Source organism: Ammospiza caudacuta, chromosome 3 (genome assembly GCF_027887145.1).
Source record: "Ammospiza caudacuta isolate bAmmCau1 chromosome 3, bAmmCau1.pri, whole genome shotgun sequence".
Classification (NCBI taxonomy): domain Eukaryota; kingdom Metazoa; phylum Chordata; class Aves; order Passeriformes; family Passerellidae; genus Ammospiza; species Ammospiza caudacuta.
The window spans coordinates 58,739,092-58,763,750 of record NC_080595.1 but is presented as its reverse complement, the minus strand read 5'-3'; positions in this window follow the sequence as shown (position 1 = coordinate 58,763,750).

Below are 24,659 nucleotides of genomic sequence, written 5' to 3'. Positions count from 1 at the left end.
AAGCATATTTCTGCATTTGAACAAAGGCACTCCCACAGTAATGACATTTTTATTTCACACAGTGACCCAAATGGATTGGTACTTTTTGTTGTTGTTCCAAAGAGGCTTTAATTGATTAGCTTGCTGGAGGCCTGATGGAAAACTAGTGACAGAATACTCTCAATGAAATAAGTACAGCCTTTAAAAATGAGGGGTTTCATAAACATCTTCTGAAATACATCCTAAACTGGTAGGGAATTTAACAGTAATTAAATTTGGAAATGTGCATTAAGTCTTTTATGTCTACCTTCTGTGAAAAAATTACTCTTTCCTGTGCAGGAAAATTTCCGGATATTTAATTTAGAGTATTTTTTGGTGGCTCTGTAAAAATAGTTTCATTTTACCATACAGAAATGCAGTTCATTGCTTTTACTGCTTTTTTTATGAAAAGATAAATGTTTTCACTAAGTCTCATGGCTCAGTAGAAGAAAGATCTCCAATGCCTCCATCAACTGCACCTATGCAAAGCTGCAGAACTGACATAGGAATCTCTGGGGACATAATTCACATGGGACAGTTTTTATTGCTGGTGACAATGTGCAAAGTGGAAATAATCAAGCCTGTACCTTAGCTCTCAGGCTGAGTGTTCAGGGCTGACAGCTGTCAGGGACATCTTGAGCACATAGGCCTGTGAAGCAATTGAGCCTCAGCAATCTTCAACATGTTACCAAGCTGCTTTTTGAAATTCCATTGCATTCAGAATGATACAAGAGTTGGAATTTCCTCTGAGATTTTTTCTGAGCAAGTTCCAGAGATTAACAGACCATGCATTTGATCTATGTTTCCAGACTCTGTATGTATTTTCTTTTCTATAATTCAGTTCGTTATATTTTATGAAGCATGTAGCAGACTTATACTCAGGAAGATATGTTATCATAAAACCACAGTTTCTCCCTGCAACATATTTCAGGAGAAAATGGAAAATTCCATAATAAGAAAGGCAGAAACATACTTCTGCAGACTATAAACAATTCTCAAACAGTGACACTGTTAACATTGTTGATGCATAGCCTGAAAATTTCCAAATAAATTACAGAGAATGGATTTGTTAATCTTACTTGCTGTCTGTTTCTTAAGCCTTTTGACTGTACCCTTGAGTGAAACCTGACTGGATACTGAGCCCAGAAGGAAGGCAGGGATTTGAGGGAAGGAGTGATTTGCTCTCACATTGCAAAGAAAGCATGAGCCTGCAAAACTTCTCTGCACTTCCCAGTTATCTGGACAGGCAAAAAGAAGGTGAAGCTAGAGGGATTTGGATGTTTGTGCTTTTTCTCTGGAAGCAGGGAGCCAGGCTGGGAGTTGTCATGGTTATGCCCAAAGCAGAGGATGAAGTGCTGCATCCTGAGCCTGCTGAGGGAGATGGTGCTGCCCTTTGCCTTTTCAGGAGCAATGGGATGACACTGTGCATTCACTTGAGCTCCCCTTTCCTTAGTCCTTCTAAATCACTGCCAGCTCTTTCCCCTTACATGATTAAGTGGGTATGAAGTTTGCCTAAATTCTATTCATGAACATCATTGACCTGAATATCCAGCTCACAGCAAAGGGAAGCTTTTCCATGTGACTGACTTTGTCGGGGTACAACTCTGAACAAGACACTTGTGGGGTCTGAAGGATTAAGAGCAATTCCTGTAGCATCACACCTTTGCAGGCAACACTTTTTTTCAGCACAGGCATTTTTAGTATAAAATTGGTTTTACTGGGTTCTTTGAACCAATTGTTACAGTGGCTGTTGCCTGAGTTAAAATACTTTTCTGTCACTGAAGAAAAAAGGCTATTTATATGAGAAATTTCAGGTCAGCAAAGCAGCTGAAAAATGCAGCAGCAGTTTGTTCCTTTATTATGTCTGAGCAGAACGAAATTCATTGTTTCACTTACCTGCACTTCTAGGCATCAGCACAAGAAGGCACTAAAACACTACAGTTCTTCATCCATCAGTCTAACAGGCGTTTGCTACTGATGTTCTTCTAGACAGATGCACTGCACACGCTAACAGCAAAGAATAAAGTGTTGTTTAAGCTATTATTCAGTGCATCATGCATTTAGTTCTCATTTACATTTGTGCAAGCATGACTCAGTGTGATGCTGTGTTTGGGAGTGCAGGTTTTCCATGCAGATCGATGAGAAAAGCCCAGCTGCAGGCAGCTGGCCCTGGGCCACCTTCCCTGGTGAAATAGACAAGTAGTTGGATAATCTGATCCAAAGGAAAAACCATGAAAATCGAAGCAATGGTATGGAGCCTGGAAAAGAACACAACAGAGTGATTCTTTTATTGTATATTTTTAGAATTAAATACACTGAAGAAAGTGAAGCAAAGAAACAGTATATTTCAATCTCACATTTACAGGATAATTTTGGATTTCTATTTACTTAAACAGTATGAGAGTATGGCCTTGAAATACTAATTTATCCAGCAAGAACATTTTTGGTCAAAGTCTTACAGTGTTATACTCCCCATAAATCAAGAAGGGGCACAGCAAGAGGAAGCAAAGCAATCTATCTGGATGAGCTTAAGGGGATGAAACCAGTGATAGCATTTGATTTTATATTGCATTTACTTTAGTCTGATACATATGGGATGCAAAACAGTGGGGAAAGAGCGGTTCTGTATTGTTGTGATGGCCACAATTCTAAGTGCTAGCACTTCAAAGGGCAGCAGGTGCTAATGAGATTCCCATCAAAGGAACCTAATTTACGCTGACAAGCTTGCAGAAAATACCTCAGATATCTAAGCATGGGACAAGCATCTGCTAATTTTTTCAGAAGAAAGAGGAGATATGTCAAATCTGACTTGGCCTTGCTACCATGCCAGTGCTCAATGCATGTGAGGATGAAATTAATCTTATCCTCTATCTAGTGTGCTCAGTACAAGTGGCAAAAACTTTTGAAGAAAATTTGCTCATAGAGCTCTGACTTTGGAAACACAAGAAATTCTCTGAACATGTTGGAAGTTTTTCAGACTAATGTTCTTTCTGCATCACCTCTTCAAGAAAAGGTGATGCACCATATGAACTTGACAGGGAAAAATTTTCAAAGAGGTAGGAGCTCTCAGCAGTACTAAGTCCAACATCTCTGCAGAAACGTGTAGCAGCATGAATTCTGCCAGAATAACTAATATGGGCAGGGAATTGGTCAAGATGAACTCCATAGGTACTTTCAAACATAAGCTATTCTATAAATTTGAAAAGCTACATTGGATTCAGAAATTATTTTTGTGCAGTCCTCTAAAAAATCAGGTATAAATTGTGTGTTTTTTGAATGGCCTGCAAAATCAATTGTTCAATACAGGTGTTGAATGGGAGTAAGGACAAGACATCAAAGACTGGGAGAAGGAGGGGAAGGACAGAACCTACTTAAGTTGCCAAAGTCAACTTATTCTGTAAACTGCAGTATCAGAGATCAAGCTGCATTTCTGATACTGGCTCAGAAACTATGATACTGAATCAGCCTGATCCACCCATCTTTATTTCTGAAGGTTTCCAGTATGTGCTGCTCAAGGAGACAGGAGACAATATGTTCGTCTGTTTCACTACAGAAATTTGCTCCCTGGCAATTTTTATCCAGATTACAGACAATGACAGATTGATGCCAATTATCAATTACTAATTTTTCATACTAGCATAAGATACCAAGGGTTTCTTTCTCAAAATATTTTCTGTGCAGGATTTTTGTTCAATTTTTTTTCCTTTTTTTTTTTCTTTAATTTCAAACAGCCTAGAAACTTTTTTTCTCTTTCAAGGATTGTTTTGAAAGTTTTTAGTATTTGGGTTTTTTAATGAATTGCCTTTAGGTTTTAGCAAAATTAGAGTTGCAGCCCCTTAGCTACTGAGCACTGAATTCGTGAAGCAAATTACTTAATCCACTGTGTCTTTTAGATACCACTAGGTATGTACATGTTTTCTGGATGGTGTGGGCTTGTCATATCTGCTGGTTCTCTGCCTTCTGTTGAGTTAGAGAATAATCATAAGGAACATAGTGATAATATCTACAAAACTAGACACAAATGGACATGTGACAACTTAATTTCTCAGACTAAAAGGAAGAATTTAAAAATACCTAAAGAGGTACAAAATTATCATAAACGGGCATCAAAAAAATCAAGACCATTTCCATATATAAATCTATATAATTAAGATATATAACTTCAATTTCAATTTTGATTTTCTTTGAAAGTCCATGGTGCCATCAGCATGGTGATATAATGCAAGTGATAGACTTAATTAAGCAATGTTGTATTCCAAGCCCAAATACTAAGCTATAGAGTAGAAAAGGTATATAGAATAACATATATAGAATGCTTGAAGGAATATATATTTCACACTAAATACATTTAAAACAATTGTTCACTGGCACCCACCCAATTATTTGATGCTTAGGTATGTTTTAAGAGCTACAATTTGCATATTGGAGATTTTGAAAAAACCTCTCTTTGTAACTTTATTTTTTTGTTTCTAAAGTGATTCAGGACCTGAAAAGATGGCACAAAATATTCACAGCAAAACTGTGTGAATCAGATGTGTAGAACAATTTTGAGCAGAAGAACACAAAAAATGCAGCTTCATTTGAAAGAGAATCTGTGACCATAGTAACTTGCATGTGTTGTGCCTGCCATACTTGACCCATATAAATTTATAAAAGCTGTTGCATCAGGGGACTTAATTCTGATGAGAATCTGTAGTTTTGTACTGCACCATTAAATCTGATGGGAAAATTACTGCTCAAATCAATAGGAATAGAAATGAGAGTTCTGTAATTAGAATGGGTAAATGGATTAATGGATCTATTGAAAAAGACAAAAAAAAGAAAATTGAGGCTATGAAATATATTTTAATTGACAAGGACACATTTTGGACTTGAAAACTTAAATGCATGATGAAGCTCTTCTTGGTGTTCAACAAATGCCAGCTTTTTTTTAGTCAGACCAGCAACTGAGGAATACCCCCAACTTTCCCTCTCTAAAAACTGTAAATCCCAAAAGGCTCTTAATAAATATACAACTATAAATTATAAATATATAAGGATTCAAACACTATAAAGAAAAAACCCCATGTTTCATTGTGTTCTAACAATCTTTACCAGCAAATAAAATAACTTTTTGTTTGTTTGTTGGTATTTTAATTCTGGTTTAGTTACCCACACAGGGCTTTGGAGAAAAATATCTACAAAATAGAACCTCTTTGTGCTGTCAAGCTCTACACCTTCTCTGACAAACTGGATGTGTCACTAGGCTATGACTGGAGAGTTAATAAACTCCATCTTTTAGATGGATATTCCTTCACTAAGTGACTGAGAAATGAAGCCTTTGTTGTAATTTGCAGAAACTTCTGTCTTTAAGGGATAGAACAAGTTTAAATCCATAGCATATCTTTATTGTTTTACAAATATGTCTATTTTAGGTTTTTTATTCCCTTTAACTTTTATAAAGATCACTGGTGTTTGCATTGTCTTTGAGTTCTATTTTTAAGTTCCGATTCTTGCCTTGCATCTGTGCAGCAAAAGGCAATGCTTAAACTGAGTCTCAGCAGCAGACTTCTGACAGAAAAAAAAGGTTTAAGATTTCATTGAATGACTACTGGGGAGCTTGCAAGTTCTTTTCTAAAAAACCACAGTTAAAAATGGAAGAGAAAAAGCAGAAGATTAAATTAAATATGAAATTGCATTTGTAGAAAAATTTGTTCTCAGCCTGAATTAAGTGTGAATTCCCTCCCTATAATCAAGCAAATAAAATAACTGCATAGAGCCTGGAGAGGTGATAATTTAGAAACTTGAAACAACAGAGTCTAACAAAATCAGGACCTGTCCAGACCAAAATTACTGAGAAGTATTTCAATTTCAGACATCAATCTTCAGAGACATGATTGCTCTACAAGATTAGCAAGCAGCTAAGGAGAAAATAATATCTCTAAGTGGATGGTCTGCTATAGTTTTTATAGCATTCAATAATGCACTGGATTCTTCAAAAAGAAAAGGAAGGTAAAATAATTCTTGTTGAAAGAAGCTTTATCTCTCATTGAATACAGCAGAGAGGATAATGGAAATTTGGGATGTCCAAGCCTCTCCACAAACTGATAAAACAATCAGATAAATCAATCTGATTTCCCAAAGCCCAGCCCTCAGACACAACTATCTGACAGAGTCAGAAGTCTCAGGTGTGTCTGTGCTGAGCTGATGGAGACTTTGCAGACAGTTGCAACATGTCAAAGCAGCCTTGCCAAGGCACATCACTTAGGAGTGCTGCTGTGTAGTATCTCTTACCTCTCTGTTTTGGTTGATAAAAAAATAAAAAAAAAAAAAAATAGAAAATATTTTTTTTCTTCTAAGAGTCATGAGATCTTTTTGTCCTGTGGTAGATGGAAATCAGGCTTTTGTTATGACCTTTCCCAAAATATCTGAAAAGAAGAAATATGCATAATAAAGACTTCCCAACAACTTCTGTATGTGGGTCATAAACATCACTTCGGTTCTCTTGCTCCCACAGACATGAACTTCTTCAGCATTTTCTGATACCTAGACTTTAGAAAAGCCCTTGTCACTGTCTCTTACAGCACTCTACTGGCTGCTCATGGCTTGGGCAAGTGTACTGTTTGCTAGATAAAAAATTGCCTGGATGGCTGAGCCCAGGGGAGTGGTGGTGAATGGAGTTATATCCTGCTGGTATCCAGTCATTGGTAGTGTTTCCCGGAGCTCAGTGGTTTGGCCAGTCCTGTCTTACAGCTTTATCAGTGAGGGGTTCTTTGTAGATCTTTAGAACATCTTTATGAATGGGGAGGTTGAGTGCCCTCAGTCAGTTTGCAGATGACACCAAGCTGGGTGGGAATGTTTATCTGCTGGAGAGTAAAAAGGCTCTTCAAAGGGATCTGGACATGTTGGATTAATGGGCTGAAGCAAATTTCATGAGTTTCAACAAGACAAAGTGGTGGGTCCTTTCGGGTCATAAGAACAGCAGGCAGTGCTCCAGGCTTGGGGCAGAGGATCTGAAAAGCTGCCTGGTGGAAAACAAGCCATCAGTGTGGTCAAAAAGGCCAATGGCACCCTGCCTTTTGTCAGAAGTAGTGTGGCCAGCAGGATCAGAGCAGTGATCATACCACGTACTCAGCACTCTGCTTTTACTCAGCATCTTGGATCCTGTGTTCAGTTCTGGGCCTCTCATTCCAGAAAGAAATTGAGGTGCTGCAGCACATCCAGAGAAGGGCAACAGAGCTGATGAAGGGTCTGGAGCACAAGTGTCATGAGGAGCAGCTGAGGGAGCTGGGGTTGTTTAGCCTGGAGGAAAGGAGGCTCAGGGACACCTTATTGATCTCTACAACTGCCTGAAAGGAGAGTACAGCCAGGCTGGAATTGTTCTCTTCTTGCTACAAACAGCAATAGGGCAAGAGAAAATGGCCTCAGGTTGAGCCAGAGGAGGCTTAGATTGGCTGTTAGGCAAAGGTTCTTCATGAGAAGGGCAGTCAAGCACTGGAACAGGCTGCCCAGAGGAGCAGAGGAGCCCCCATCCCTGAAGGTATTTAAAAGGTATGTAGGTGTCACACTTACAGACATGGCTTCAGCAGTGGACTCAGCAGGGCTGGGTCAGCAGTAGGACTAAACGACCTTAGAGGTTTTTTTGATTCTAAATGATTCTATAATTCTGTGATTTCTGGGGGAAATATGTACCCCGGAAAGAGCTGAGCACTAAACTTCCTGATATAAGAAAATTAGGGAAAATGCCAAATGTACTCCTGGCCTAAAAATAACCTTTATTTTTTTTCTTCTCAGTAAAAAAAGGTCAAAGGATCTTATCTGTGTCTAGCAATGGGAGAAAACATATAGCAAAAAATAGAGATAAGAATTTAGAGTTGGATTAAATGACCCTTATTTATCTCTAAAATAGCAGATAATTTTCTGAATTACAGACTTTGAATATCATTTATATGAAAAAATCCTAAATGTCACTGATACATCAAAGAATTAGATTTGAAAACCAATGTCTCATTTAGTAAAGACTAATTTGGAGGTATACAGTGACTTTAAAATGATCCTTTAGAGTATATAGAAAAAAGAAAAAAATCAAATACGTAAGTAAATGTTCATTTTTGGCAAATCTTTCTTTCACAGGGTTGGTGCTTAATTTTTTCCAGAGAGAAGCTCATATTTTAATAGCAAATAAAATAGCTGCATTGATACAAAATTAACTATGCTTGTCTCAGATTTAAGAGCATGGAATGGGGTATAGGTTAATTTTTAAAACTCTGTAAAGGTGTTAATAAGCCCACTAGCCATAAAGAAAAAGAAAAGCTGAAGGAAGCAAAAGAGCATAACTTACTGAGTAGCAGTTTTGAGAATTTGCAACTTTTTGAGTGCTCAAAAGGCAAAATAAAGGTTTAGAAACAGTTTAATGAGATGTGAAAAATAGTGCAGATGGAAAAATGATGCAGAAACATCTTAGAGAAAATCATCAAACAGGGAATAACAAGCCCAGAAATAAAGATTTTTTTTTTTTTTGTGATATCCTCTTTTAAAGCTGAAGGTTTGAACATCTTGCTGGGAGTAGAGAAGAAAAATAACTCAAATTTTCAGGGTAACCCTAATCAATTTTCAAAAATGGAGGTGTTCCAGTGCTAGTAGCTGGGTAACCTGTAATTGCCTAATTCAAGGCTGATGATATGGAACATAAGACAACAACATTTCCTTATTTCTGAGTAAAGAAGAATAAATACTGGGTTAAACAGAAAATCAAAATAAGAAGTGAATAGCAAGAAGAATGACTTAGTGAAGCTCAAGTCCCTCATTCTGCTTCTGCAACTCTGTGAGTTTGGGTACAACAGCCAAATTTTCCAATGACTGGTTTGGAAGGGTTGCCTGCAGAAAACAACTTTGACTGATGACCTGACATATACTTTTTAAAAAGTGTATGAAATATAACTTTTGATGACCATTTTCAGGAATAGGCGAAGAAGTAATTCAAAGGAGAGCCTTTGAATCTCTACAGATACTCATAATATCTCCTTCAAAATAGCATTGGTCTTTGCAATTCAAGTTTACATCACATTACTACCACCAGAGACCATTTGGCAGTGAGGGTAGATGGGGTTAAATAAGGATGTTGGATTACAGTGATAACAATAACCACAGGGCAACAACTGCTATCCACAAGAAAATTTGCTCAGGTTCTATTAAGTCGGTAGTCAGCTTTGGTCTGTATTATGTGCAACATTCCCCCTTCTTTTTCATCACTATTATGATAACTCTGTTTTGGAATACATTTTGGAATATATATTTTTTTAGGAAGTGGCATTTTATTTTTTAAAAATTAAAATCTATAAAATGTGGAGTTTTGAAAAGGAAATTATCGATTTTCTCTGAGAGTTAGAAATACAATGAGGCTATTTTTTCTGCCTTCATTACTTCAAATCTTGTTTGCTTATTTGCTTCTGAATATATTACAAAAATTATATTTTCATTGCTTGAAATAAAAGTGCAAATTTAAAATTCAAAGGAAAGGCTTAAGCAAATGCGAAATGCTTTAATAATATTTAGTCTAACACTGTAATTAACTTGTGCTAGGTCAGGTCTCCATCTCATCCTTTCCTTACATCAATTTCTGTGGTGCAAATCTTTGTCTGCTGATGGAACTGTGAAATGGTAAAATGTAGTAAAAATCCTCTTCACCATCAGACTGCAGGAACCTATGTTTGTCATCAAGTTGCAGAAGTGGAAACCACACTAAAGCCACCTGCAAAACTCAGTCAAAGGTTAAGCCCTGCCTGTGCTAATAAGAGAAAGACAAAACGATCACAAGGAGAGGGGACAACCTGCATCAGATATCATGCCAAGGGGCAGAATGAGCACGAGTGAGAGCCAGCAGAGAGGCTACACAAGTAAATGAGGACTGGTCGGTATCCAGCACACCTCTCTGCAGTAGCAAACATCCCACTGACAGCCATAATTTGCCAGTCTGCCCTGAACTGCAAGTCTTGCTCTGGGACAAGCCACACCAGCTGCTGTACCTGCTGGCCAAGGCCCTGCTGCAGGGCTGTGCTCAGCTATGGGTGCTGTGGCAGTTGCGACCCCTCCTCAGAGAGAACCAGCTCCAGCATCCATCCAAGCTGCCTCAACATCTTTACTACCAGGAGCTGCTGAAATGGACCTTGAAATCCCCAGGATTACTGTCTGGCTTCTGTTTCTGCTTGAGAACTTATGTGGTCATCGTGCAGGATTTGTTCCAGTGTTTCCTGCTCAGCTATGCCATTGGCATAATCTCTTCCTGTAAACTTTTGTTCTGTACTTTTAGCACAATGTGATAGGCCTCTGCCAGTGTGAGACAGCAACAGCTGTGTTACCCAGAGCTGGTAAGGCTATGGCTCAGCAAAGTGGTTATCCCAGTGGTAGAAATACCTTCCACCTTAGTGGATGGAACCAAAAAAAAAAAAAAAAAAAAAAAAAGAAATTTGTTCAAAGTCATCCAGAAGGCCATGGGTATTTTTGCTACATTCAAAATCCCCAGAAATCTTTGCAAAAGTCTTATGAGAAGACTCTATCTCCATATATTTATCTACAGGTTTAAATGTTTGTTAGGAAGAAAAACTCAAAATTTTCTTAATGATGTAACCATGCTTTTTCTTTTTTATCTTACATAGAGTGTATACACACCCACCCACCCCCACACACATCCATCTATCTATCTATCTATCTATCTATCTATCTATCTATCTATCTATCTATCTCTGTTTATCTATCTATCTATCTATCTATCTATCTATCTATCTATCTATCTATCTATCTATCTATCTAGATATAGACTATCAACCTGATTATACTGACTAGAGAATGAAATATCTCAAAATTTAAGTTTGAGCCCTGTGGACCATGTCAGTACTAGAAGATGGTTACTCTTACGCCCTGAAAGAAATCTGAGAGTTTGTCATTTTTAGTCATGCTGAGTCATAAATTATCTGATTTTAAGCCAAAATTGAGCCAAGTCTAAAATTTAATCTTTTTTATCCTCCTTTATTGGCAAGCTTTTTATCATCCTGTCCACCACCTGAATTACACCTTAATACAACCGTTGAAGCAAAAAGATATACAAACTATAAATCTTTGCTGCCATTACAATCAGTATAGATTGAGAAAAAAGCCACCAGCCCTGAAAATAATACATGTTGTTGCACTTACCCAGAGACTCCTTGTAAAGGAGCTCCAGCTGCTGTTTTCTGTTCAAGTTTTCACTGATTTTCCATGTGTCTGAGAGACCAGAAAAATAAATTATATCTCAGTGCTATGTGAAAAACTACAAGGTTCTGCTGAAGTCTTGATATTTGGAAAAGAGTTTCAATTGAATGTTCAGAGAATGCTGTTGAACAGGTTCATTTGGGTCTTTGCTATTCAGCAGACGAAGCAACTCCTGACCTCGAGTTGCAGGATTTGCTGCCTGGCTGTGGCTTAAGTACATGTGGCATTGTGATTCAAGTAGAGGGTTAGCAGCAGATGGTAGCTGTGAGTGCATCCAGACAACAAGAGAACAAATTACTCTGATGATTCTGCCTTGCTCATGACTGAAGGTATTTAGCTTAGCTGGCAGCCAAGCATCACATTTATGAGATACTGGATTCTATGCTTATGTTACTGTATGCTGTGAAAAAGTAATACTTTTGTGCTTCAGTAATGAGTAAGGGACAAAATCATCCCTTTGTTTTGAAAATGGCATTAACCCTCTTTACCAGGATGACAGAGCAGTCAACTCAGGAGTGTTGAGTTCAGGTCTTGATTTTTTATTTATTTGAGGGCACATCATGTCACTTCTCTTGTCACTTTTACCAGTGATAAACAGGGAAGATACTGATCTCTGTAATAAAACACCCTGAGATCTACTGATAGAAAGACATGGAGGAAATTACTAGTTTTACCCTATATATCTCTAGTTCAAATTACTCCCTTAATTTAGGTAAACCATTTCAGTTTGCCATCTGTGATCTCTGACTTTTAACAGTTATCATCTGAAAGACAAAAATAAATACTTAACTGTTGAAAAATACTGTGTGGCATCCATCAAACAAGCAAAATAACCCCTTTTCAAATCAAATACTTTCTGGTTTTACATTTAGTTTCTTGACACTGAAGTACGTCCCAGATGCTTGATTGATTGCCAGAGAGGGCAAACACAATCTCTTCATTATGCTAATAATGAAGTAATAGAATTTCAATTACTTTTTTGACAAATGTCAGTGATTAATTAATTCTCTAGTCAGTATAATCAGGTTGATAATCCTTTTGAAACCAATGTCACCACGAATTTCCTACAGTTTTTCATAGAAACAGTCATAAATGAAATAAAATTTCAGGCTGCACATTCAATCATCCTGCATGTTTTGTCCTGTGGCCCCTCTCTCTCAGGGCCCTGCTTTTTTTGTTTGTTTGTTTTTTGTGAGTGGACAGATGCCAGATGTCTGTGCCTATGCCTCTAAAAACCCAAGCCTGATACTTGGCATATCAGAAGCTGCAAGTGGCCTCCCTCTTGATGCTTAATCTCACTGGGTGTGTGTGCTGGACAGCTTTCTGAGCTACGTCAACAGCATGGTGATAGTGATGCCTCCCCATCAGGTGCTGCCAGGTGTGACCAGAGGAGGCCTGGGCTCCCTCGGTGAAATGGAGTGTTTTGCTTCACCACCCTCTCCCTGCCAAGCAACCCAGGGACAAAATCCTACAGGGAATCCAGAAAGCCTCCAGGTGAAGATGCTAAATGAACCAGCAGCTACCTTGGGGAGAAGGGGTGGATATCAGTCCTGTCCTTAGGTTTACACACACTTTTCAGACCACTTGTAGGCCTGATCCTTTCATTCAGAAAAACCTCACCCAATCCCAAGAGCCCAAATTCAGTATACATGAGGGAGAGGGACAGTCCTTCTGTTTTCAAACATGAGGAAGTTTGGGGTTCACTTGGCTCAGCTACCCTTGCATCTTGACTGAGGCCTATCTCCCATTAAAATTCCACAAGGACTGGTCTGTAATTTACTCTAAATTAGAAAAAATGCCAGCCACTCACTTCAAACATGTCATTTGAAGCTCTTTGGGACTCCAGTGGTCCAACACTTTATTGTGTGATGGCCCAATGCTATATATTTGAAGAAACATTTGGATGGAATATTTCCCACCCCACAAGCAATCAAATCAATGCACCATTAAGTTATCTCCTTGGCAGTGAGAGTCACCTTGAAGCTGCAAACCAGGCTGAAAGCCAGTCTCCCTCATGGACCTTCTGTCAGTCCATGAAGTGCTGCAGCAAAAGGAAGATGCTGCTGTGTATTGTACTTGACCCATGAGATGTTCCCCAAGAGTGCTGACTTCAACCTGAATTCTGTGGAAATATAGTGAAGAGCATCATGGTTCTTGGTGGGACTGAGGGGTTGAAAAGGTGCCAAGAGATGACTGCACTTTAGTCACAAAAGGTACAGAGCTTAAGGTGCCTGGGAACTTTAGCTCTGGCATTACAGAGTAGAGATACCAGAAGCATGAGAGATTTGAGCACTGAAAATTCACATTTAGTGTTAAGATTCTTTCTAAACTCAATGTACAAATATTCATTTGGACCTGGGGCTTTGTCATCTCCTACAGAGGCAGGGGCTGAACTTCTGACCTACAAATACAGTTTTCTCTTCAGTTCTGTTTTTTGATAAATGCTTGACAGATACATAACAGTATTTTTGAAAGTCATTCAAAAGTCAGCAGTGACGCTTTTCATTACAGAAAGAGAAATACTTTGTGTGGAGTGGCACCAAGAAACTTTGTGCTCACTGACTCACTGTAATGGAGAGCTGTTTAAGTTCCTTTCATGTTCTATTTCTCAGTGTGCGACACGGTGGGTGGAAAACAATCTTTAGTCTTCCCTGTTTGAAAAATTCAGTACATTGAACAAAGGCAGCACACCCCCTTTTAGAACTCTTTCTCTACACTTAATGTAAGCTCTCTACACTTAATGTAAAGTACTACATGAGAGACAGGGAGATGTCAAGTGATACTAGGGTCAAGCAGAATTCATGAGTCATTGTAATCTTGATATGAAAACAAAATGAAGGAACAGCCATGGTGGTTTGTGCAGAATTGTTAACATATCCATTCTCTCTTTATTCCCCCCTTTACTTCAGAAAACCAAACTGTAAGACCATTTACAGGGGGAGTGCATCTTCAGTGGCAATTATTTTTCCTGCCCATACAGAGGGAACGAGAAGAACAAGGCAAATCAGTGCTCTTCCTCCCTTGTCACAATCGGAGTATAGGATGCATATTTTGGATGGTTCACCTTTAACCTATTTTGTGCTGCTATTATGATTAATTGTGTAGTCTTGTTATATTTCAGCTGTAAAATGATTTGATATAAAGTGACTCTGAAACATGGAGTGATGAAGCATTCTCATTAAGACATCCATAATGGAATCAGCTGGCTACAGTTCTGTTCTTTAAAGAAAGGGATTATTTTTGTTCTCAGACAATAGGTGTGGCTTTCATGCTGTATCAGAAGATTTAGATAAATGCAAAGATGGTTTTAGGGACCACCTTTCTCTTATTCTTGAAGTTCAAATTTATCTGGTATTTGGGCTTAAATTTATCACTTACAGAGGACCTCACTTGCTTATGATCTGACAGTAGGGCACATCCCTACACCCAGCAACAAACAGTGCGCAAAGCAAGTTCATGCAGCCAGAGGTGAGGAAAGTTCAGCTTCAGGAAACTCAATACAAACTCTTATTTGCATAGCTTCTGTTTTGAAACTGCTCCTCTGTCTAAAAGTGTGTGCATCCTCCTTTTATCCTCTGTAGCCTGACAGCATCTCACTTATCTCTGCAATGGAGATTGTGCCCATGGAGAAAGAGCCAATTTTATTACAAAGATGTCGATTACCAGCTACAGCACCCAAAATATGAAATGAAAAGAAATGCATAATTTATCAGTGTGTGAAGATTTGAAGCCTGAGGAAGAACAAAATCATTAACACAAACTGCTGTGAACTATAAGGGCACAAAGGCTGCAGCTGCTGATGTTATGGGTAATCTGAAAAAATACAAAGCAGTGCTACTCTAGCTCCTGATAGAATGTGAATAACTGTGGAAAATTGGAAGCTGGTATCTTAAATGAAGCTTTAAAATGTGAATGAAGGTAAAAATATTTTTCTGTGAATGTTTTATTTCTAAAACTATTTTATGCTTTGTTTAGTTTTGTTATTCTTGTTTGTTAGTTTAACAAAACAAAATGAAACCATGTTTTAGATATTCCATGGATGACTGCTCTGAACTAAAATTTGAATTTATAAGTGGTGAATAACAAAAAACCTCAGTTATTAACTAATGGAAATAAATCAGACTCTTGCAAAAAATGGGCTTAAGCACTGCTCAGCAATGACAAAAACTCCATTTGTTATCCCCTCTGTTTTCAGCACAAACCCAAAACATAGTCCCATGCTAGCTATTATGAAAAAAAATTACCTCTATACCAGCCAAAACCAATGCAGCATCTTTGGATTCTCAAGATATCAGCACAGAGCTGCCAGATATAAAGAAAATTTGGCTTTTATGGAGCCACACTGCATTGATATGCATCCTTTTTTTTAATATTTAGACATTGATATTGCAATCATTTATACACATGGATGTCTGTAAATGTTAACAGAATTATTTACTATCCCAAGAAGTCTCATGGACATTAAGAATGAAAAAGACTGAAAACTTGGGGTCTGGTTTTCAAAATTTCCCATAGCAAGAAATCGCAACAAGAAAAAAAAAAGGTTGATGGATGTCAATAAATTAAGACCATTTTAAAAAGAGAAAAGGTGTCCAAGTGAAAACACCATATATTTACTAAGCTAGACATAGGCTTCTGGTGAGTTTGTGAGTCTGTTGATCATTGTGGTTTCCAGCTCAGTGCACTGTTCCATGCATCAAAACTGGGGTACCCATAAAAGGTATATCTGGGGGCTCACCTGCTTTTGTCACAATTTTTCATCTATTTCCTTGCTTCTGACTTCATGAATGCTCTTATGTAACGTCACATGTTCTTCAAAGTGACATGATTGCTCTTGGTCATTATTTTGTCTATCCACTACTCCTTCATTTTTTAATGGAAATGAAACTGTGAAAAATATTTTCTCTCCTGCCCATCATTAATATCCAGTTCTTATTTTTGAGTATTGATATATAAACTCTTGTATGCTTAGGAAAATATAACATCACTCTTGTACTGCTCCAGTCCAAAAGTTCCTTTTTATCCTTATCCTAAAAATGCCGTTGTAGAGGCCCTTCACTTCAAATCTCTTCACTAGTTTTGGTTTTTCCCTTGCATTCTCTGCCAGTTGAGTTTTTTGATTATACTGGGAAGTATAATCCCAGTATACTGGGATTTTTCCACTGAGACTGCATATCCTATTGAAGAGACTGAAGAAATGCTAAGAATAAAGAATAAAACTTAAAATACTTTTTTCTTCTTCTGATTCATTACTCCCAAAAGTGGGATCTTTCCACCTTCCTTTTCACTAACCTGGTTTTGGCTTGCTCAAAGACTCTGAAGACTCCAACAGGGTACATCTTCAGTTCCAGAGAAAGGCAGTACCTTTTTTGTAGTGTCCAATGCAATGGAATTTGCTCAGCCTCTGAGAGTTTCTGGAGATGCTTTGGTAGATTAAAAGTAGGGACAATTGTTGCAAAGATAATTTATGAAAGTTTGCTGTTTTAAAGTTAGACTTTAGCAACAGCTGAGTAAATCATAATTGACTCTGAAATATTTTTCTTCACGGTTTTCCGTAGACTGTGTAAATGTTACCAAGCTGGTGTGGTACCAGCTGTCCTCAAGGCATTTTATAAGATTTAACACCTTTGGACATAAAGCCCCATGGATTTCTTTACATTTTTCACCTTCAATTTCTCTATAAATAATGACCTTTCTCTTCTCATTTTCATGCAACTGCAGCCAACCCTGGACAGCTGTTCAAGACAGATCCAATCATGAGTAAAAAAATACCAAAAGAGGTTTAAATGCAATGATGTACCAAGAGCAACCATTACATATGTGAAACCTGTCACAAATATATGTAGATATTCTGCCCTGAAAGGATTTTCCTGTGGAGCTATGTATGTGAAAAAAGGCATTTGAATTAGAACATGGTACAGAGTATCAAAGACCTGTGTTAGTTTGACAAGACTGTAAAAATGCAGAACAATATCAAAGGTCTACTCTTTCAGTTAAAAAAAAATCAACAACAAAATAATGGAAAGAAAGGTAGAAACCATAAAGATATGACATTAAAAATTGACACAGAAAGCCATGAGCCAGTATTTTTTGGAAGGGCCCCTGTACAGTTGTTAAACCTGGGAAAAAACCATTTATGATAGATATTACAAAAAATGCTAAAAATATGTGATTAAGGCAAAGATAAATTTTTAATGGGTTTAATATTGATTTAAATATGAATAAACTTTAGAATTGATATTAAGAATTCCTTATAGTTTTGAAACATTCTTCTGTGTGAAGCATAGAGAAAAATGGTCTGCAATTAGGAACCAAGGGCAGATCACAATGGCTGCATTCAGAAGAAATACATTATATATAATAAATCACAAAAATATATACAATGGCAACTAATCAAACTGTGTGGTGGTTACTTGGTTACTGACTTAGAACTGATCTCATATCCATGAGATTTCATTTAGAAGTCAGTGCTAAGGTACTGCTGACTTGCAGCAGGCAACATGCATTTATTTAGAGAGTGGTGACAATATATTGAACTCCCAAACCCTTTATCTCCCAGACAATCCTTTAATACCTGGAGATTCCTGGTACTCAAAAGAAGAAGCTATGGTGAGTACCTATCTCTGTCTGATTCTCCTTTACTACTAATCTTGAATTTGGAATGAGAGAACAAAGGTGATCTTAATTTTATTTTTTTTTTGTAAATTCTGTAGAGGAGAGACTGCTAAGCCTTGCGATGTGCAGGAGTAAGAGCATTGCAATGAATATTCCAGTGCTTTTTTTTTTTTTTGTGCTTTCCATGAAGGAGGAAGTCACCAGAGCGTACCAGTATATCCGTCATGCTACTGAGCTACGTCTTGTGCTCTGAGTTTGGCTGATGATTCTTACAGTTTTTTCTGTGGCCAAGGCACAGAAAAAAATGCAGAGAACTTTTTCTTCTCATTTTGCTACACCTTGCTGCAAGAGAAGGCAAGCTTGTTGTACTTTTGTGAGTTTCCACAGAATGGCTTACGTTTATTTGGAATGCAGAATTAATCTTGGAAGGAAAGTGAAACTAATCTAATTATTTGAAATTTCCTTTTCGAGTCAGTCTCCTTCCCTTACTGTGTTCCTTTTATTTGCAAAGACAGAATGTCTGGACACCTTCATATTGAATTGACAATATTCTAGAATTGAAACATGTAACTTGCATTTCTTGGGTCAGGACATCTGGCACATTTGTGTAAGAGTACATTTAATCACTGACTAGAAAAAACATGATTCCTAGCACTGTTAGCTCAGTTACACAGCCAGGCATTATTCATAAGTCTCTTCCTCCCTTCCTCCCTTCCTCCCTTCCTCCCTTCCTCCCTTCCTCCCTTCCTCCCTCCCTCCCTCCCTCCCTCCCTCCCTCCCTCCCTCCCTCCCTCCCTCCCTCCCTCCCTCCCTCCCTCCCTCCCTCCCTCCCTCCCTCCCTCCCTCCCTCCCTCCCTCCCTCCCTCCCTCCCTCCCTCCCTCCCTCCCTTCCTCCCTTCCTCCCTTCCTCCCTTCCTTCCTTCCTTCCTTCCTTCCTTCCTTCCTTCCTTCCTTCCTTCCTTCCTTCCTTCCTTCCTTCCTTCCTTCCTTCCTTCCTTCCTTCCTTCCTTCCTTCCTTCCTTCCTTCCTTCCTTCCTTCCTTCCTTCCTTCCTTCCTTCCTTCCTTCCTTCCTTCCTTCCTTCCTTCCTTCCTTCCTTCCTTCCTTCCTTCCTTCCTTCCTTCCTTCCTTCCTTCCTTCCTTCCTTCCTTCCTTCCTTCCTTCCTTCCTTCCTTCCTTCCTTCCTCCCTTCCTCCCTTCCTCCCTTCCTCCCTCCCTCCCTCCCTCCCTCCCTTCCTCCCTTCCTCCCTCCCTTCCTCCCTTCCTCCCTTCCTCCCATGACAAAGTAGCTCAATTTCCTGAATGCAAATACATACTGAACATCAATACTTCTCCCACAATGCTGAACTCTGTATAACCTCTGTAGTAAGTATTGGAAAATAAGCAGATTATTTTAAAGCATGCCACAGACAAGAACTAGAGAGAGGCAAAACTACAACTGACAAACAAAGAAAGCAAATTCAAATACAACAGTTACTGGTAAAATGTAACCCTGGAGACTCAAAGAGCTAAGGAGTAGATCAAATGTTAGTTCTCCTTTGGTGGCATGTGAAGAACCCTCAGTAGTTAGGTAATGACAGGTTGAAAAGGGTCGAGTATGTTCCATGCTCCCAATTTCAAACTAGCATTAAGTCAGCTCTTAGTTGAATTGATTTAAAACATTGAAAAAAACCCAAACCCAAAACATTTCCCAGATCTAATGAAAAGCAGTTTTTTTCATCTTGGTTTTTTTTTTTCCCTTTTATTCAAACTTTCCTCCTGTCAAGATTTTTGTCAAGCTATGTGTTTTTGGAACAAGATTTTCTGTGTCTGTCTTTTGTCCATGTTTATCTCCCAGTATATCTGGGGGGGGGGGGGGGGGAAGCAACAACATAAAAAACCCCAAGGCAATCTAAATTATACAAAGCAAATGCCTGAAAACTATAGGTATATGGAGTGCTCTTCCCAAATATATCAATTTATGCTAAAATGTCTTTATAAAGCTAATGCCATCTTAGATTTTCCACAGAGTGGAGCCAATTAGTCTGATGAACTTGCTGTCAGACCCTTGCTCAGCACAACTATATAGTCTGATGTACTTCATGGCTTTAGGCACACTGATGAAACAGCAGAGGCCAATTAAAAGATAACCTGCCTCCCTCCATCATACTGGCTTTTATCTGGATATTCCTGGTCCTGTAGCAAAAGGTTGTACTGCTATTTGCTCCAACTATTGAGTTTAAAGGAGAAGATATAATAAAAATGTATTGAGGTCATTCTTTAAAATGAGCTCATGGACCTCTTGTCTGATGAGTTGAAATTCGAAGGAATGGACTGTAACATTGATCCAGTGTGCCTTATGATAAGGTCTAGATGAGTGAAAATGCATGCATTTTGGTTAGAATGCGAATTTCTGGCCCTCTTAATAATTGAACTGCTCAGCTTGCAAATCATTGTTTAGGATTAATCCTTCTGGGGTCTGAGTTTCCAAGATTTTGCTTTGCATTCTCAGAGGATAGTGTACTCATTTCAGCAGACATCTGTGTCACTTTTATGATAAAGCACCAGTCTTTGCTTTTTCTACAAATACTCCAATGGAGAAAAATTTGATATATTTTCACGGGGGTATAAACTTTGGGAGGAATTTCCAAATTTACTGAGAGGGCAGAGGAGCTTCAGTATGAAAAACCCCTAAATTTTGTTTTCCTTGTAAAAGTAAATTTACAAATTTACTTCTCCTGAAGCAAATATAATTAGAAAAGGAAAAATACTCCCTTTCCAAAAAAAACCCCAAAACCCAGTCCAATCCCAATTCTTTGCTCACTTCTGATCATGACTGTAAATCCTGGTCTCTTATAAAACTTAGGAGAGAAATCTATCCATTAATGAAGATGGATCATTCCTTTCCCCGCATTTTTTTCAAGCAGTAGAATCACTCCATGTAGAGTATCATTTGAGGTGAAGAGTGAGAATAACTTAACCCAGGAAGAGAGAAAAAGTGAGCTAACCTAAATGAGCTACCTAATAGTAGATGTTGTCTTTAATCTATTCAAATCAGAAAGGTATTAATTATGATGATGCAAATGTGGAAGATATCATCAGTGATATGACATGACAAAATTCTACATGAAGGGAGCATTGGACAGCTATTAGAATTGGAGTAAAATAAAAGTAATGCATTCAGTAATGCAATCTACAAGACTTATGCTTTGGGATGAGCAAGAATGCCAGTTGGAATATGGAAGTGAAACAGCTGCTAAGAGTTAGAATAGTGATGTCCGTTCATATGCCATCCCCCAAGAGAGCCCTGAAAGACACAAAGGAAAATAAATGCCAAAAGACATTTGGCACCGTTTTAAACAAGCTTAGTATGAATTATGCAGGAAAAAAGGTAAAAATGGATTCTATCCTGTTAAGACATGGCAAAAATTAAATTGGTACTGTGTCAGAAGGACTTAAGATCCACAAAAATGAAGAAGAGAACAGAAAAGCTGTTAGTAACAGCAGTTTTAAGTTTATGTTGTTTGTCCCAGGGAAACAGAAGCTGAGGTTCAATTGCCAATGTTGTTTCATGAGCTATTTCAAGGACGGAAATTGGAGATGAAGAGTACAGGAGGACACAACAGCAGGAAAAGTATATTTAATCTGAAGAAGAATGCTGAAATAACAGATTCATAAACTATGTATGAATTCACGTTGAGGCTTAGAACGTTAGAAAAAGGTTCTAACAAAGTAAACAAAGTAATATAACTTTACATAAATTAAAATTTTCTTCATTAGCCCTTAAAATATATTAATGGGGGTAAACTGTCCTCTTCAGAAAGAAGCTACTCATCAAACTTCATACACGGTAAGTTGCTCAAATCTTCAGCATTTTCTGCAAATTTTTCTAGAACAGCTCTGTGAGTAGTTGCTGATGTTTAGCTTTGCAATAATTATTTTCACTACTGATATTTTAACATCCCCTGGTTCATCTTTCTGCATTTCACAGCTTCTTTTGTAGCAAGGGAAATGAGCTAAGGTTTGCTGAGACAAGATGTTACAGTAGTTCCCTCCTGCAGGGCATGTGATCTGGAAAATTATGATTTGCTTATTTTCATACTTATTTACTCTAGCTTGCAAGGACTCAAATGTAGAAGTTTGGCAGATATGTAGATAATTACAGTCTAGTTAAAGTACTTATCCTGGCAATATGTAGATAGGGAACATGTAATTGCAATTGTGATAATGTAAGTGCCAGGTCCTTTCCAAAACACCACTTCTCCAAGGCAGCATGTTTAGTCACAGGGGGCCATCTGAGCTCTAGCATCAGGGAAGAGGTTTGATGGAACTGTTAAAAACTTTTTTTAGGCAACAGAGGGATACAAGTCTCAATTAGCTGCTGATAATTGATGAATACAGAGGGCTGTGTGGAAGCCCAGGGGAGGGATCTATCTATTGATGCAATTTTTTGTCTTAATGTCTTCACAAGTGGGAGTTAATGGTCCCTTTCTTCCATGGTTCATTGTTGTTAGTAAAGGAGTTACAATTGCTTCCTGAAGAACATCCTGATTTCTTCATTGATAAATGGATTTATTTTTCTCAGAGAGCAGCATTTTTTCCCTAAGAAACTATATGCATTCCATTATTTAATTGAGTTACTTTTCTCCTGCTGCTGATTCTGAGACCCAGTTGTCGAGAAAACAGAGTAGCTCAATTTTCTCTGGGTCATAGCTGTGGTAGTTATTAATGAAATCTTTTATTTTAAGTTTCATGGCATGATGATCACTAAAAAGTCAAGAACAGCAAGGAAGCCCTGCTTTTCACCAACATTATAGCCCTTCCTAATTTTACACAGCTGTTAATTTCAAATGACTAAATTAATTCTTCCTGAGAAGAGGAAATCACATAGGTCTTTTTCCTGTGAATCGCCACACAGAGGGTTCTTGGCACAGTGTAGTAACATTTTGGAATAAAACTCTAATCAGGTACTTCACATGCAAAATGAGACTCATTTGAATTCCTGTATCATGAGAAAAAAAAAGGGAGGAAAGGATAATCTCTGTTTGACTGTTCAGGACGCATTACCACTTCCAAGGTCCTGTAGCCAAGGTGCCATGGGCACCACAGCAGCAGGAAACCCAGGCATGGCTGAGCTCCCTTCCTCCATCCTGCCTCTCAAAAAGGATCAGGGGGTGCGTAGCCTTGCAAGGAGCCAGCAAATGTGGTCTCAGGGGCTCACTACATGCCAGCAGCCTGGTAAATGAGTGTCACTCTGAGAGGTCCTCGGGAAGTGAAAGGTAAGTTAGAGGCTTTTTGTTACTCCTAAAAGTGGTCAGTAGGGAAGTCACTGAACAAGATGCATCATATGTAAGGAGTGAAGTCAGGCCTGCTTGCCACACCGGTCTCTTGAGTCCAAAGTAACCACAGCAACACAGAAACTGAAATGCAGACCACTTTTGTATCGTGTGTTGACTTCATGTATTTCTTCAAATGTTCTTTAGCAACAGCTCTGGCAAAGTCAATAGGATGTTTTCTTCCTGGGTGAAGGAGACAGAAAAAGAGTGATCAAGCATTTTAAGAAATCCGTTATTACTTCAGCAATTTAGTTTAAGGGAAGGAAGAGGAGAAGAAGAGTACAGATTTAGAGGTACATGGGCTGGGAGAAACTGTGTTCCTAACAGAGAAGGCTGTGTTTCACAGATGAGCCATGCCTTAAAAAGTACCCAGCAATGCCTTGCTCTATGCCAAAGCGAAGCCCAAGTCATAATTATCAAATTATATTTTTCAGAGGAGGACTTGGCTGCATGAATGTCTGGTAAACACTACAGTTAATTAGATGCCTGCATCTGCACATTTAGTCAAATACACAGGCAGATATTGATTCCAGCCACAAGACTCTCATAAACAAAGTCATTGAAGATATGTGAAGTGTTTGGGTGATGATCCTTATAAAACAAGATCATCCATCCGAAACCTCCAAAATCCTAAATTACCAAGAAAATAAAAAACAAGTAAATTCCATCTAGACACTCATGACAAGTCAAAATGGTTATCAAAAAAAAAAGCTTTGCCCGTTTGTCAGCACTGCCTATACAAACATAGTGCAACTTACTTCATTATTATTACATATGAACTGTGTTTTCCTGACTATTGTATGTATTGGTAACACTGTCACTATCACTAAAGCTAGCTTATGTAACACTTGTTAAAGTAGATTTTTGCTGTTTATATTGTAATTGTAAGAAAAGGACAAAATAGCCTTTTATTTTTTTCCTAGATTTTGTATGCTGCTATGAAAGAATAACAAAAATAATACCTAAACATTTTGGCATGCAAACAGTTTTGAACATGTCTTCTGTCTTTGCAAAATTGGAGGGGTGTGAACATGTGTGTGTGTAGCTATAGAGAAGCTGTTGTGCCCACACATTTTGCTGTAGTCACAGCTGTGGTCATCTTTCCAAATACTGATTCTTTCAGGATGTGTAAAGAGGCCAGAGACAGGAAATCATATTCAAAGTCAAATATTATTTAATGAGGGGCAGAGAATTTTATCTATATAATATTTCAAAGACTTCAGTATTATAATATATTTTATTTATCTTCAACTACAAATTTTGTTTAATACCTTCTTTACTGTTTAAAGGTTTAAAGATCTCAATCAACAATACAGTGACATGCCTAAATATACATTGTCTTGAGTTTTTAGGAAACTGAAACTGTGCTGCAGAAAAGATTTTTGATTGGATTGTTTATTTAATTTGAGTTTTGTTTCAAAACTTTGTATTATCTTATCCTTTAAAATGATGCTGAACTGCATTTTACTATATTAATTTGTTTTTC